Genomic DNA, 15,969 nt, shown 5'->3' with positions numbered 1-15,969 from the left:
TTGGTAGAGGATGAAGATGGCACAGAGAACATGCTCTTGTATATTCAATGTGGCAATTAGCTGATTCTGTTGTATATAAACATCAATGGTCAGAAAACATGTAAGTAACCATAGTACAGAGAGTGGCACGCTGGTGCTGTGGATGGCTGGCGTAATAACATGTCAAGAACATGTAGGCAACATAACATATCAGTCACACTTCAACGTGCATAAGAAGTCCTAAGGTAATGCCACACTTAGAGGTTGGTATTATGGATATGATGATATAATGAAATGTCCAAAGCATCATCATACTGGCAGCAATGTCAGCCACATACGAGTATACAGGGTAGCTGCAAGTACCAAGGCAATATCACACAGGTGGGCGGGATCCATAGTGGGAATGAGATGTAAACTACAATACAAAATTACATCAGCTCGTTGGCTAGGGGACTTACCTCCGCGTATATGCCACCAAGGTCCGCTATGGAAGCAAAAAGGATGGTCAGTTTTGAGAAGACGCTGTCACGCTATGGAAATGCTGTCACATTATGGAAATGGCGCGTGCAGCTGGTGCAGCCGTCCGGGCATATGAGATCTTAGCTGCCGCGCATGCCCCGTGTTCACCTAGGATTGGATTGCCGGATACGGCCGGTGCGCATGCCCAGTTGGTAAAGAGTGAGCGTCGGAGTTGTTAAGCTGAAGCGCATGCGCAATGGGCTCGGAATGAAGAAACCGTGCATACGACTCAGAGGGAGCAAAGGGAGGCAATGCATAGCGGAAGTAACTGGTGTAGTCAGTAGGTAGGACGGTGGCTATGAGTAAAGACCCACTGGGGAGGGTAAACCGTACATGAGATGAAAGAACAATAGGAGACCTAAGACGGACGTGAAGGGATGAATACAATGAAGTGATACATACCATAGAAATGATGTCTATAGATATAAGTAGAGGGTCCAAGGAAGGGTGAAAAGGGATGAGAGAACTGCAGAGAGTTGGCAAGTAAACATAAGGAGGTAGAAATGAAGAATGAAAAAAGTAATAAAAATAATGAGAAAATGAATGATAAAAAATAAAATAAAAATTTAAAAAATAGTAACAAAAAATAAAATATAAATAAATAAAAATGAAAAAAATGGAAAATAAAAAATTAGAATAAAAAAGACTGAACTATAGTGAGCCAAGTCAAGAAAAAGGATATTTTGAAATCGCGGACCCTGATGGAGAAGTTGAAGCGGGGTGTCAGCGAGCCTGTAGAGGGAACAGACAAACAACATCACAAGTTAACAGCTATCAAATGAATGCAATTAAATCACAATCGCGGTTTAGTCCTTTAGGCTCCAGTGTCTGTAAGTTGTGAATCCAGTAGGCTTCCCAATTTTTAAGCATGGTGATGCGATTTCCGCCCCGTCTGGGTACCTCAATATCTTCCAATATTTGGAACCTTAATTGCGGAATGTTATGGTTCATTGTCTCAAAATGTGCTGGTATTGGCAGCAAAAGATTCTTACACCTGATATTGGACTTATGCTGATTTATGTCATCTACCTGATACAATGTCCGTGCGGTCTCGCATACGTTGGGAAGATAAAACAGCATAAGTCCAATATCAGGTGTAAGAATCTTTTGGTGGACGACAACTAAATCCTGCTGGGCTTCTGTTTCAGTGTTTTCAAGAGTCCGAGCTCTTGTTGAGGTTTGTGGTGTATAAATAGTGAGCGCCTTCATCTAATACTTTATATGGGATTTGTCTGTGAATGTGTCACTGAATAGGAGTTTTAGGTGTAAATATGTGTTATAGACCGAGGCCCCACATTGAGGAAACGCGGCAGAAGTCCAATAACTCTGTGTAGGGCGGCACGTTGTGTCCTCCATGAATGTCACACATAAGTCCTTACTGACGGTCTCCAGGGATGGGATTTCCCCCCGGCTGTCCTGTTCTATAGGTTCTCCCCAGTTATAGAGGGGGCACATACTTATTAATATTAGGAATCTCTGCAGATGACATTTTCTAGTGAACAGGTTCATGAACAGTAAAGCCGCCACGTTCTGTCTCTGCGCTGAATTTCCTGGTACTGGATCCAGCAAAGAAGCTCCGAACAGTCCCCGGGGGTAAGGAGGGAAATATTTGATCTGGCTGATCTTACTGAAGAGAAGAAAGACGCCCACGTCAGAAAGCTCTGCAGTAATACATAGCGTGCAAGACGTACTGCTGGTATATATCCTCCGAAATATCAGAGCAATATGTCACCTGCATCACACCAGCATGTGCTTTACATGTGTAGTACAGATCCCCCATAACAGTGTCATCTACAGATCCCCCATAACAGTGTCATCTACAGATCCCCCATAACAGTGTCATCTACAGATCCCCCATAACAGTGTCATCTACAGATCCCCCATAACAGCGTCATCTACAGATCCCCCATAACAGTGTCATCTACAGATCCCCCATAATAGTGTCATCTACAGATCCCCCATAACAGTGTTATATACAAATCCCCCATAACAGTGTCATCTACAGATCCCCCATAACAGTGTCATCTACAGATCCCCCATAACAGTGTCATCTACAGATCCCCCATAACAGTGTCACCTACAGATCCCCCATAACAGTGTCATCTACAGATCCCCCATAACAGTGTCATCTACAGATCCCCCATAACAATGTCATCTACAGATCCCCCATAATAGTGTCATCTACAGATCCCCCATAACAGTGTCATCTACAGATCCCCCATAACAGTGTCATCTACAGATCCCCCATAACAATGTCATCTACAGATCCCCCATAATAGTGTCATCTACAGATCCCCCATAACAGTGTCATCTACAGATCCCCCATAACAGTGTCATCTGCAGATGCCCCATAACAGTGTCATCTACAGATCCCCCATAACAGTGTCATCTACAGATCCCCCATAACAATGTAATCTACAGATCCCCCATAACAGTGTCATCTACAGATCACCCATAACAGTGTGATCTACAGATCCACCATAACAGTGTCATCTACAGATCTCCCATAACAGTGTCATCTACAGATCCCCCATAACAGTGTCATCTACAGATCCCACATAAAAGTGTCATCTACAGATCCCCCATAACAGTGTCATCTACATATCCCCAATAACAGTGTCATCTACAGATCTCCAATAACAGTGTCATCTACAGATCCCCAATAACAGTGTCATCTACAGATCCCCCATAAAAGTGTCATCTACAGATCCCCCATAACAGTGTCATCTACAGATCCCCCATAACAGTATCATCTACAGATCCCCATAACAGTCTCATCTACAGATCCCCCATAACAGTGTCATCTACAGATGCCCCATAACAATGTCATCTACAGATCCCCCAAAACAGTGTCATCTACAGATCACCCATAACAGTGTCATCTACAGATCCCCCATAACAGTGTCATCTACAGATCCTCCATAACAGTGTCATCTACAGATCCCCCATAACAGTGTCATCTACAGATCTCCCATAACAGTGTCACCTACAGATCCCCCATAACAGTGTCATCTACAGATCCCCCATAACAGTGTCATCTACAGATCCCCCATAACAGTGTCTTCTACAGATCTCCCACTACAGTGTCATCTACAGATCCCCCATAACAGTGTCATCTACAGATCCCCATAACAGTGTCTTCTACAGATCCCCCACTACAGTGTCATCTACAGATACCCCATAAGAGTGTCATCTACAGATCCCCCATAACAGTGTCATCTACAGATCCCCCCATAACAGTGTCACCTACAGATCCCCCATAACAGTGTCATCTACAGATCCCCCATAACAGTGTCATCTACAGATCTCCCATAACAGTGTCACCTACAGATCCCCCATAACAGTGTCATCTACAGATCCCCCATAACAGTGTAATCTACAGATCCCCCATAAAAGAGTCTTCTACAGATCCCCCACTACAGTGTCATCTACAGATCCCCCATAACAGTGTCATCTATGATCCCCCATAACAGTGTCATCTACAGATCCCCCATAACAGTGTCTTCTACAGATCCCCCACTACAGTGTCATCTACAGATCCCCCATAACAGTGTAATCTACAGATCCCCCATAACAGTGTCATCTACAGATCCCCCATAACAGTGTCATCTACAGATCCCCCATAACAGTGTCATCTACAGATCCCCGATAACAGTGTCATCTACAGATCCCCCATAACAGTGTCATCTACAGATCCCCCATAACAGTGTCATCTACAGATCCCCCATAACAGTTTCATCTACAGATCCCCCATAACAGTGTCATCTACAGATCCCCCATAACAATGTCATCTACAGATCCCCCATAACAGTGTCATCTACAGATCCCCCATAACGGTGTCATCTACAGATCCCCCATAACAGTGTCACCTACAGATCCCCCAATATTGTGTCATCTACAGATCCCCCATAACAGTGTCATCTACAGATGCCCCATAACAGTGTCATCTACAGATCCCCCATAACAGTGTCATCTACAGATCCCCCATAACAATGTAATCTACAGACCCCCCATAACAGTGTCATCTACAGATCACCCATAACAGTGTGATCTACAGATCCACCATAACAATGTCATCTACAGATCCCCCATAACAGTGTCATCTACAGATCCCCCATAACAGTGTCATCTACAGATCTCCCATAACAGTGTCATCTACAGATCCCCCATAACAGTGTCATCTACAGATCCCCCATAAAAGTGTCATCTACAGATCCCCCATAACAGTGTCATCTACATATCCCCAATAACAGTGTCATCTACAGATCTCCAATAACAGTGTCATCTACAGATCCCCAATAACAGTGTCATCTACAGATCCCCCATAACAGTGTCATCTACAGATCCCCCATAACAGTATCATCTACAGATCCCCATAACAGTCTCATCTACAGATCCCCCATAACAGTGTCATCTACAGATGCCCCATAACAATGTCATCTACAGATCCCCCATAACAGTGTCATCTACAGATCACCCATAACATTGTCATCTACAGATCCCCCATAACAGTGTCATCTACAGATCCCCCATAACAGTGTCATCTACAAATCCCCCATAACAGTGTCTTCTACAGATCTCCCACTACAGTGTCATCTACAGATCCCCCATAACAGTGTCATCTACAGATCCCCATAACAGTGTCTTCTACAGATCCCCCACTACAGTGTCATCTACAGATCCCCCATAAGAGTGTCATCTACAGATCCCCCATAACAGTGTCATCTACAGATCCCCCCATAACAGTGTCATCTACAGATCCCCCATAACAGTGTCATCTACAGATCTCCCATAACAGTGTCACCTACAGATCCCCCATAACAGTGTCATCTACAGATCCCCCATAACAGTGTAATCTACAGATCCCCCATAAAAGTGTCTTCTACAGATCCCCCACTACAGTGTCATCTACAGATCCCCCATAACAGTGTCATCTACAGATCCCCATAACAGTGTCTTCTACAGATCCCCCACTACAGTGTCATCTACAGATCCCCCATAACAGTGTAATCTACAGATCCCCAATAACAGTGTCAACTACAGATCCCCCATAACAGTGTCATCTACAGATCCCCCATAACAGTGTCATCTACAGATCCCCATAACAGTGTCTTCTACAGATCCCCCACTACAGTGTCATCTACAGATCCCCCATAACAGTGTAATCTACAGATCCCCCATAACAGTGTCATCTACAGATCCCCCATAACAGTGTCATCTACAGATCCCCCATAACAGTGTCATCTACAGATCCCCGATAACAGTGTCATCTGCAGATCCCCCATAACAGTGTCATCTACAGATCCCCCATAACAGTGTCATCTACAGATCCCCCATAACAGTTTCATCTACAGATCCCCCATAACAGTGTCATCTACAGATCCCCCATAACAATGTCATCTACAGATCCCCCATAACAGTGTCATCTACAGATCCCCCATAACAGTGTCATCTACAGATCCCCCATAAAAGTGTCTTCTACAGATCCCCCACTACAGTGTCATCTACAGATCCCCCATAACAGTGTCATCTACAGATCCCCATAACAGTGTCTTCTACAGATCCCCCACTACAGTGTCATCTACAGATCCCCCATAACAGTGTAATCTACAGATCCCCCATAAGAGTGTCATCTACAGATCCCCCATAACAGTGTCATCTACAGATCCCCCATAACAGTGTCATCTACAGATCCCCGATAACAGTGTCATCTGCAGATCCCCCATAACAGTGTCAACTACAGATCCCCCATAACAGTGTCATCTACAGATCCCCCATAACAGTTTCATCTACAGATCCCCCATAACAGTGTCATCTACAGATCCCCCATAACAATGTCATCTACAGATCCCCCATAACAGTGTCATCTACAGATCCCCCATAACAGTGTCATCTACAGATCCCCCATAACAGTGTCACCTACAGATCCCCCAATACTGTGTCATCTACAGATCCCCCATAACAGTGTCATCTACAGATGCCCCATAACAGTGTCATCTACAGATCCCCCATAACAGTGTCATCTACAGATCACCCATAACAATGTAATCTACAGATCCCCCATAACAGTGTCATCTACAGATCACCCATAACAGTGTGATCTACAGATCCACCATAACAATGTCATCTACAGATCCCCCATAACAGTGTCATCTACAGATCCCCCATAACAGTGTCATCTACAGATCTCCCATAACAGTGTCATCTACAGATCCCCCATAACAGTGTCATCTACAGATCCCCCATAAAAGTGTCATCTACAGATCCCCCATAACAGTGTCATCTACAGATCCCCAATAACAGTGTCATCTACAGATCTCCAATAACAGTGTCATCTACAGATCCCCATTAACAGTGTCATCTACAGATCCCCCATAAAAGTGTCATATACAGATCCCCCATAACAGTGTCATCTACAGATCCCCCATAACAGTATCGTCTACAGATCCCCATACCAGTCTCATCTACAGATCCCCCATAACAGTGTCATCTACAGATTCCCCATAACAATGTCATCTACAGATCCCCCATAACAGTGTCATCTACAGATCACCCATAACAGTGTCATCTACAGATCCCCCATAACAGTGTCATCTACAGATCCCCCATAACAGTGTCATCTACAGATCACCCATAACAATGTAATCTACAGATCCCCCATAACAGTGTCATCTACAGATCACCCATAACAGTGTGATCTACAGATCCACCATAACAATGTCATCTACAGATCCCCCATAACAGTGTCATCTACAGATCCCCCATAACAGTGTCATCTACAGATCTCCCATAACAGTGTCATCTACAGATCCCCCATAACAGTGTCATCTACAGATCCCCCATAAAAGTGTCATCTACAGATCCCCCATAACAGTGTCATCTACAGATCCCCAATAACAGTGTCATCTACAGATCTCCAATAACAGTGTCATCTACAGATCCCCATTAACAGTGTCATCTACAGATCCCCCATAAAAGTGTCATATACAGATCCCCCATAACAGTGTCATCTACAGATCCCCCATAACAGTATCGTCTACAGATCCCCATACCAGTCTCATCTACAGATCCCCCATAACAGTGTCATCTACAGATTCCCCATAACAATGTCATCTACAGATCCCCCATAACAGTGTCATCTACAGATCACCCATAACAGTGTCATCTACAGATCCCCCATAACAGTGTCATCTACAGATCCCCCATAACAGTGTCATCTACAGATCCCCCATAACAGTGTCATCTACAGATCTCCCATAACAGTGTCACCTACAGATCCCCCATAACAGTGTCATCTACAGATCCCCCATAACAGTGTCATCTACAGATCCCCCATAACAGTGTCTTCTACAGATCTCCCACTACAGTGTCATCTACAGATCCCCCATAACAGTGTCATCTACAGATCCCCATAACAGTGTCTTCTACAGATCCCCCACTACAGTGTCATCTACAGATCCCCCATAAGAGTGTCATCTACAGATCCCCCATATCAGTGTCACCTACAGATCCCCCATAACAGTGTCATCTACAGATCCCCCATAACAATGTCATCTACAGATCACCCATTACAGTGTCACCTACAGATCCCCCATAACAGTGTCATCTACAGATCCCCCATAACAGTGTCTTCTACAGATCCCCCACTACAGTGTCATCTACAGATCCCCCATAACAGTGTCATCTACAGATCCCCATAACAGTGTCTTCTACAGATCCCCCACTACAGTGTCATCTACAGATCCCCCATAACAGTGTAATCTACAGATCCCCCATAACAGTGTCATCTACAGATCCCCCATAACAGTGTCATCTACAGATCCCCCATAACAATGTCATCTACAGATCCCCCATAACAGTGTCATCTACAGATCCCCCATAACAATGTCATCTACAGATCCCCCATAACAGTGTCATCTACAGATCCCCGATAACAGTGTCATCTGCAGATCCCCCATAACAGTGTCATCTACAGATCCCCCATAACAGTGTCATCTACAGATCCCCCATAACAGTTTCATCTACAGGTTCCCCATAACAGTGTCATCTACAGATCACCCATAACAGTGTGATCTACAGATCCACCATAACAATGTCATCTACAGATCCCCCATAACAGTGTCATCTACAGATCCCCCATAACAGTGTCAGCTACAGATCCCCCATAACAATGTCATCTACAGATCCCCCATAACAGTGTCATCTACAGATCCCCCATAACAGTGTCATCTGCAGATCCTTCATAACAGTATCATCTACAGATCCCTCATAACAATGTCATCTACAGATCCCCCATAACAGTGTCATCTACAGATCCCCCATAACAGTGTCATCTGCAGATCCCCCATAACAGTGTCATCTACAGATCCGCAATAACAGTGTCATCTACAGATCCCCCATAACAGTGTCATCTACAGATCCCCGATAACAGTGTCATCTGCAGATCCCCCATAACTTTGTCATCTACAGATCACCCATAACAGTGTCATCTACAGATCCCCCATAACAGTGTCAGCTACAGATCCCCCATAACAATGTCATCTACAGATCCCCCATAACAGTGTCATCTACAGATCCCCATAACAGTGTCATCTACAGATCCCCCATAACAGTGTCATCTACAGATCCCCCATAACAGTGTCATCTAAGATCCCCCATAACAGTGTCATCTACAGATCCCCCATAACAGTGTCATCTACAGATCCCTCATAAGTGTCATCTACAGATCCCCCATAACACTGTCATCTACAGATCCCCCATAACACTGTCATCTACAGATCCCCCATAACAGTGTCATCTACAGATCCCCCATAACAGTGTCATCTGCAGATCCCCCATAACAGTATCATCTACAGATCCCTCATAATAATGTCATCTACAGATCCCCCATAACAGTGTCATCTACAGATCCCCCATAACAGTGTCTTCTACAGATCCCCCACTACAGTGTCATCTACAGATCCCCCATAACAGTGTCATCTGCAGATCCCCCATAACAGTGTCATCTATAGATCCCCCATAACAGTGTCTTCTACAGATCCCCCATAACAGTGTCTTCTACAGATCCCCCATAACAGTGTCATCTACAGATCCCCCATAACAGTGTCACCTACAGATCCCCCATAACAGTGTCACCTACAGATCCCCCATAGCAGTGTCATCTACAGATCCCCTATAACAGTGTCACCTACAGATCCCCCATAACAGTGTCTTCTACAGATCCCCCATAACAGTGTCATCTACAGATCCCCCATAACAGTGTCACCTACAGATCCCCCATAACAGTGTCATCTACAGATCCCCCATAACAGTGTCACCTACAGATTCCCCATAGCAGTGTCATCTACAGATCCCCTATAACAGTGTCACCTACAGATCCCCCATAACAGTGTCATCTACAGATCCCCCATAACAGTGTCACCTACAGATCCCCCATAACAGTGTCATCTACAGATCCCCCATAACAGTGTCACCTACAGATCCCCCATAGCAGTGTCATCTACAGATCCCCCATAACAGTGTCTTCTACAGATCCCCCATAACAGTGTCATCTACAGATCCCCCATAACAGTGTCACCTACAGATCCCCCATAACAGTGTCATCTACAGATCCCCCATAACAGTGTCACCTACAGATCCCCCATAGCAGTGTCATCTACAGATCCCCTATAACAGTGTCACCTACAGATCCCCCATAACAGTGTCATCTACAGATCCCCCATAACAGTGTCACCTACAGATCCCCCATAACAGTGTCATCTACAGATCCCCCATAACAGTGTCACCTACAGATCCCCCATAACAGTGTCATCTACAGATCCCCCATAACAGTGTCATCTAAGATCCCCCATAACAGTGTCATCTACAGATCCCCCATAACAGTGTCATCTACAGATCCCTCATAAGTGTCATCTACAGATCCCCCATAACACTGTCATCTACAGATCCCCCATAACACTGTCATCTACAGATCCCCCATAACAGTGTCATCTACAGATCCCCCATAACAGTATCATCTACAGATCCCTCATAATAATGTCATCTACAGATCCCCCATAACAGTGTCATCTACAGATCCCCCATAACAGTGTCTTCTACAGATCCCCCACTACAGTGTCATCTACAGATCCCCCATAACAGTGTCATCTGCAGATCCCCCATAACAGTGTCATCTATAGATCCCCCATAACAGTGTCTTCTACAGATCCCCCGTAACAGTGTCTTCTACAGATCCCCCATAACAGTGTCACCTACAGATCCCCCATAGCAGTGTCATCTACAGATCCCCTATAACAGTGTCACCTACAGATCCCCCATAGCAGTGTCATCTACAGATCCCCTATAACAGTGTCATCTACAGATCCCCCATAACAGTGTCATCTACAGATCCCCCATAACAGTGTCATCTACAGATCCCCCATAACAGTGTCATCTACAGATCCCCCTGTGAATGTATGAAGGTGTAGGACACAAGATATTAAACAGCAGAACATCTTCACCTTCCGCATCCACAAGACTTCATCTCCCGGATCCCTTTTCTTCCTCCTTCAGCACCTTCTCAGGAGGTCACTACCGCCATCTCCTGTCCATGAAGGGTATTACAGCGTCAATGTCTTACGTTCCATGTGCGCTCCCATTCGATATTTTACCCTTATCTGGCCCCAGAACTCTTGTAACCGTCTCTATCATAAGAATAAAGGGAATAGAGGGAAGTAACGCCCAAAATAAATAGAATAAAATACAACAATATATTAAACCTGATAAAAATACAGAGAAGAAACCAAAACCCATAAAGATGTGAGAAATAGGAGAGAGAGCGGGATAATAAGTCCATGTCCAGTATAAGATCTATCTATTGTCAGATAATCCCAGTGGAGATTAGGAAAGTGATGAGAATCCAGCCAGTAAGTATATAGACTTCCCATATAGATGTCTAGAATATATACAGTACAGAAGGAAGAAGAGCCAATATATAAGGGAGGAACCAAGTGCTGGCGCAGAAATCATCTACAATCGGCTGCTCAGTCACTAGAAGAGTCCGGCCAAGTAACGCACCAGACAAGAAGAAGAGAGAAATAGAGAATCCGATTAAAGTGACATCTGTGAGGAGAGAAGAAGAAAGTCCTAAGAAATGAGCCAAATAGAAAGTGATGAGATACAATGTATCTAGAGAAATCCATGTGTAACAAGGCCGAGACACTGACGGCTCACCAGAAATATAACCAACACATAGAAAGAAAATCATTCTATATATATATGGGAAATTATATGGGAAATGGCAAATCATAAAAATACACAAGAAAAAATGTCCCCGAATCTTCAATTGGAGAACAAATTCCTGGAGACCCAAAGAGAACGGCGACTACACCAAAGGAGGCCGAATAACGGCGGGCGGGCAGAAGCGAGAAAAACTAAGAAAGAGAGAAAAATAAGGAGAAAGAAGGAAAATAAAGAGAAATGTGTTACAAAGTGACCGGGTCACCGCTATAACCAACCCCACAGATACAGGAGCTACAGAGAACACCCTCATATAGGGAGTCATTGAGCCCGGCTGGAGACAAGTACCAGGGTCCGGATCCATCAGCCTCGCACCAGGCTGCTGCTGCTGCTAATAAAGAAAAAGTCTCAATCTCACCATATGAGTATGCTCCAAGATTTCCCTCTGGGTGCACGGCCTTTCACCTCTGGACTGGACAAGGCAACTTCACAACTGAATATTCTGCTGCTGCTGATGATGATGATGATGACTCAGCTTCCTGTTTGCACACACATAGGAGATAATAGCAGAGACGAGTGCTGCCAGGAACTTCCTGTGCTGGCTGGAAGCTCATTAGCATATGAATAAAAACAGATTTATTCAGAAACCACTGAGGCAATCTACATACTAAATGTCGGTGTGGAATAGACTTTCTAAAGCCTATGCAAGGATGTGTTTAGTTAAAAATGACTTTTTCTAATGATAGAGCCGCTTTCACCCTTCTTATGCCTATGTGCATGGGCACCAAGTTTAATAGGATTGGGGAATATTATATCAGAGGTCGCGGGGGTCACAGTCCGGAGACTCCAATAAATTATTATTATTATTATTATTCACAGATAAGGATTATTGTTAGGGAGGTAAAACAAAGCCAAAATTATAGAAATTTGGTATTGGTGAAATAGTAACAATCTCAGAATATCGGGAACGTCATTGTAGTGGCCGAGCAAAGAACAGAAACACAAGAAAATGGCGCAAATGTAGGGTTTTGTTTTTATCTCCCAGTTTCTGAATGTTTTTGCAGCTTCCCAATATCTCGTACAGAACATTATATAGGACAATGATGAAGCCCAATCTGTGCCCCAAAATACACGGCCGTATACAGCTCTGTGAGCGGGAATATAAACAATGAGGGAGTTTGGAAGGGGCGGAGTGAAAAACCAAAAATGAAATATGGCTGAAAAAGGAGCAATAAATGAAGACGCCATCATTGTACTGAGAGGAGGCTATAAGGTGGTCTGTGGAGGTTTTGGAGGACAATGTGATAAGAGGACAATCACTTCCCTCTCCGGGCCATGATCTAATGTCTGATGATCTACTTAGTAGTAATTACTGGGTAAGACTAATGGGAAAGACTTGGGTACTATGGTGGAGAGTAACGTTACCGCCAGTGACCAGCGCCAGGCAGCTGCCGCCAAGCCAAATACAATCATGGGATGTATCAGAAGACGTCTAGATGACAAGAACATAGTTATGTCTCCATACAAATCACTGGACTATGGTGGGGCCCAATATACAAGAAGGACATAAGTCACCTAGAGAGACGGCAGAGAAGGCAAACTATGAGAACATAGCATTTACAATCTAGAAGGAGGAGGCCGAACTACAACAGCGCAGACTTCATGAAGGCCCAGTCCACCCTGTGTAAAGCCTTCTCTGCGTCCACTCCCAGACGCACCAGAGATGGCCTTGTATGTGGCTATTTGGATGATCGGGAGTAATTTAGCCATATTGTGGCGCCCCTCCCTGCCAAGTACAAAGCCAGATTGTTCATCTTGTATCAGAGCTGGCATAAACGAAGGAAGTGAGGCTCCGTACAATAAGACGTTACACACATAGTAAGGCGAGGCAGCAGGAATTGCTGGAGCTTGTTATAGTAACGCAGCAGAAGGCCATCTGGTCTCCCGAGATTGCTGGTAAGTCCAGGGCTCTCAAGAAACGCTCCGTTCTCAATTCTTTCTCCTTCTCAGGGAGGCCATCCCAGTCTTCAACAGGATTATATAATCTGGAGTAATACTCCACAATCTCGTTGCAATGTCATCTGTAGAGGTTGTGTGTCCACCTGTTGTCTTCTTAATGGAAGTGATGTAAGTTTTACTGCGCTCCTTGCCCATTAGATTGGAGATGAGGCGGCCACCCTTGTCCCCATGTGCATTATTAAATATTATGATATTACAATATTCTCCAGCATACAAAGGGTTAAACTCTGCTGACTTCACACTTCTATATTTTATGTACATGGGTTCGGTCCCCATGTGCATAAATCAATTCCCTAAAATGGAGATGATGTTTCGCCATCCGACTGTTAAGATGTTCCTTCAGGCTTTCTCTCAGCTAATTCTTCTTGTGCAGCGGTTTTCTATGTCCCAGGGAACTGTCCGCTCAGCACCCTGCAGTTTAGTAGATTACTACAGGCCCGAGGAACTGTCCGCTCAGCACCCTGCAGTTTAGTAGATTACTACAGGCCGGGGAACTGTCCGCTCAGCACCCTGCAGTTTAGTAGATTACTACTGGCCGGGGAACTGTCCGCTCAGCACCCTGCAGTTTAGTAGATTACTACAGGCCCGGGAGATGTCCGCTCAGCACCCTGCAGTTTAGTAGATTACTTCAGGCCCATGGAACTGTCCGCTCAGCACCCTGCAGATTAGTAAATTACTACAGGCCCGGGATCTGTCCGCTCAGCACCCTGCAGTTTAGTAGATTACTACTGGCCGGGGAGATGTCCGCTCAGCACCCTGCAGTTTAGTAGATTACTTCAGGCCCGGGGAACTGTCCGCTCAGCACCCTGCAGTTTAGTAGATTACTACAGGCCCGAGGAACTGTCCGCTCAGCACCCTGCAGTTTAGTAGATTACTACATGCTGGGGAACTGTCCGCTCAGCACCCTGCAGTTTAGTAGATTACTACAGGCCCGGGAGATGTCCGCTCAGCACCCTGCAGTTTAGTAGATTACTACAGGCCCGGGGAGATGTCCGCTCAGCACCCTGCAGTTTAGTAAATTTCTACAGGCCGGGGAACTGTCCGCTCAGCACCCTGCAGTTTAGTAGATTACTACAGGCCAGGGAGCTGTCCACTCAGCACCCTGCAGATTAGTAGATTACTACAGGCCCGGGGAACTGTCCGCTCAGCACCCTGCAGTTTAGTAGATTACTACAGGCCGGGGAACTGTCCGCTCAGCACCCTGCAGTTTAGTAGATTACTACAGGCCGGGGAACTGTCCGCTCAGCACCCTGCAGATTAGTAGATTACCCAATGCCCCCAATAAGGGTCAGATTCGGGGGTTACTAGAAGCACTCCAGACTTTGCAACTGTTTGCTGAAGGATTTATTATTTTAGGTGGAGACTTATACTTGGCACTTGTCCGTAATCTCGATCCCTCGTCTCCTGGTACACCTGGCACCCATAGGGCGCCGAGAAAACTCCTCACAACTTTACAAGACTTACAACTTATTGATGTCTGGCGCACACTCCACCCGTCATCTAGAGATTAGACTGTTTCCTCCGTCACGGGTAGATCATATCATGGACTGGATTACATTCTTGTTTCCGGGGATCTTTTGCGTTACTCGTTTAATGCTGGAATTGGAAATATCCCAATGTCTGACCCTGCACCGGTCTCTGTCACAATTGAGGTGAAACAAATCCCGAAACTACATTGGACATGGAGACTGAATGAGTCTCTATTGGATTCAGATACACAGCGGATCTCTGAGCACTTGGAAGAATTTCTTGAGATAAATCCCATGGTGTCACAAGACCCAACAATTTAATATAAACAATCAACAATATAACACAGCTGCTTAATACACTAAAAATAAAAACACAGAGACAAATTTATTTTGGAATGATTGGCCGCGATGCTTTATTAAGGGTAACCTTAATGACAAATAAATAATTAAATATCAAAACCGAAACTAATATTCTCAATAACAAAATCTCTTCAAATAACCATCAAATAAAATATTATGCATAAAACCAAACCCATTAAAATGTATAAAATATATAATAAAGTCCAGTCCTCCTAGCAATAGCTGGAAGACTAAAACCCCACAAGCCAAGGCTGTGTAACAGCCAAGGCCCCCCCAAAGCAGGCCAAAATCAATACTGTTCTGCAAACCGACATTGAAAACATCGAAACCAATTTCTGAAAGGTGAACCTCATCATTCCTATAAAGACCAGGGAGAAAACCCTCAAGATCACAATGGCAATATGAG

This window comes from Leptodactylus fuscus, chromosome 6 (assembly GCF_031893055.1).
Source record: "Leptodactylus fuscus isolate aLepFus1 chromosome 6, aLepFus1.hap2, whole genome shotgun sequence".
Classification (NCBI taxonomy): Eukaryota; Metazoa; Chordata; class Amphibia; order Anura; family Leptodactylidae; genus Leptodactylus; species Leptodactylus fuscus.
This window is presented reverse-complemented; position numbering follows the sequence as displayed.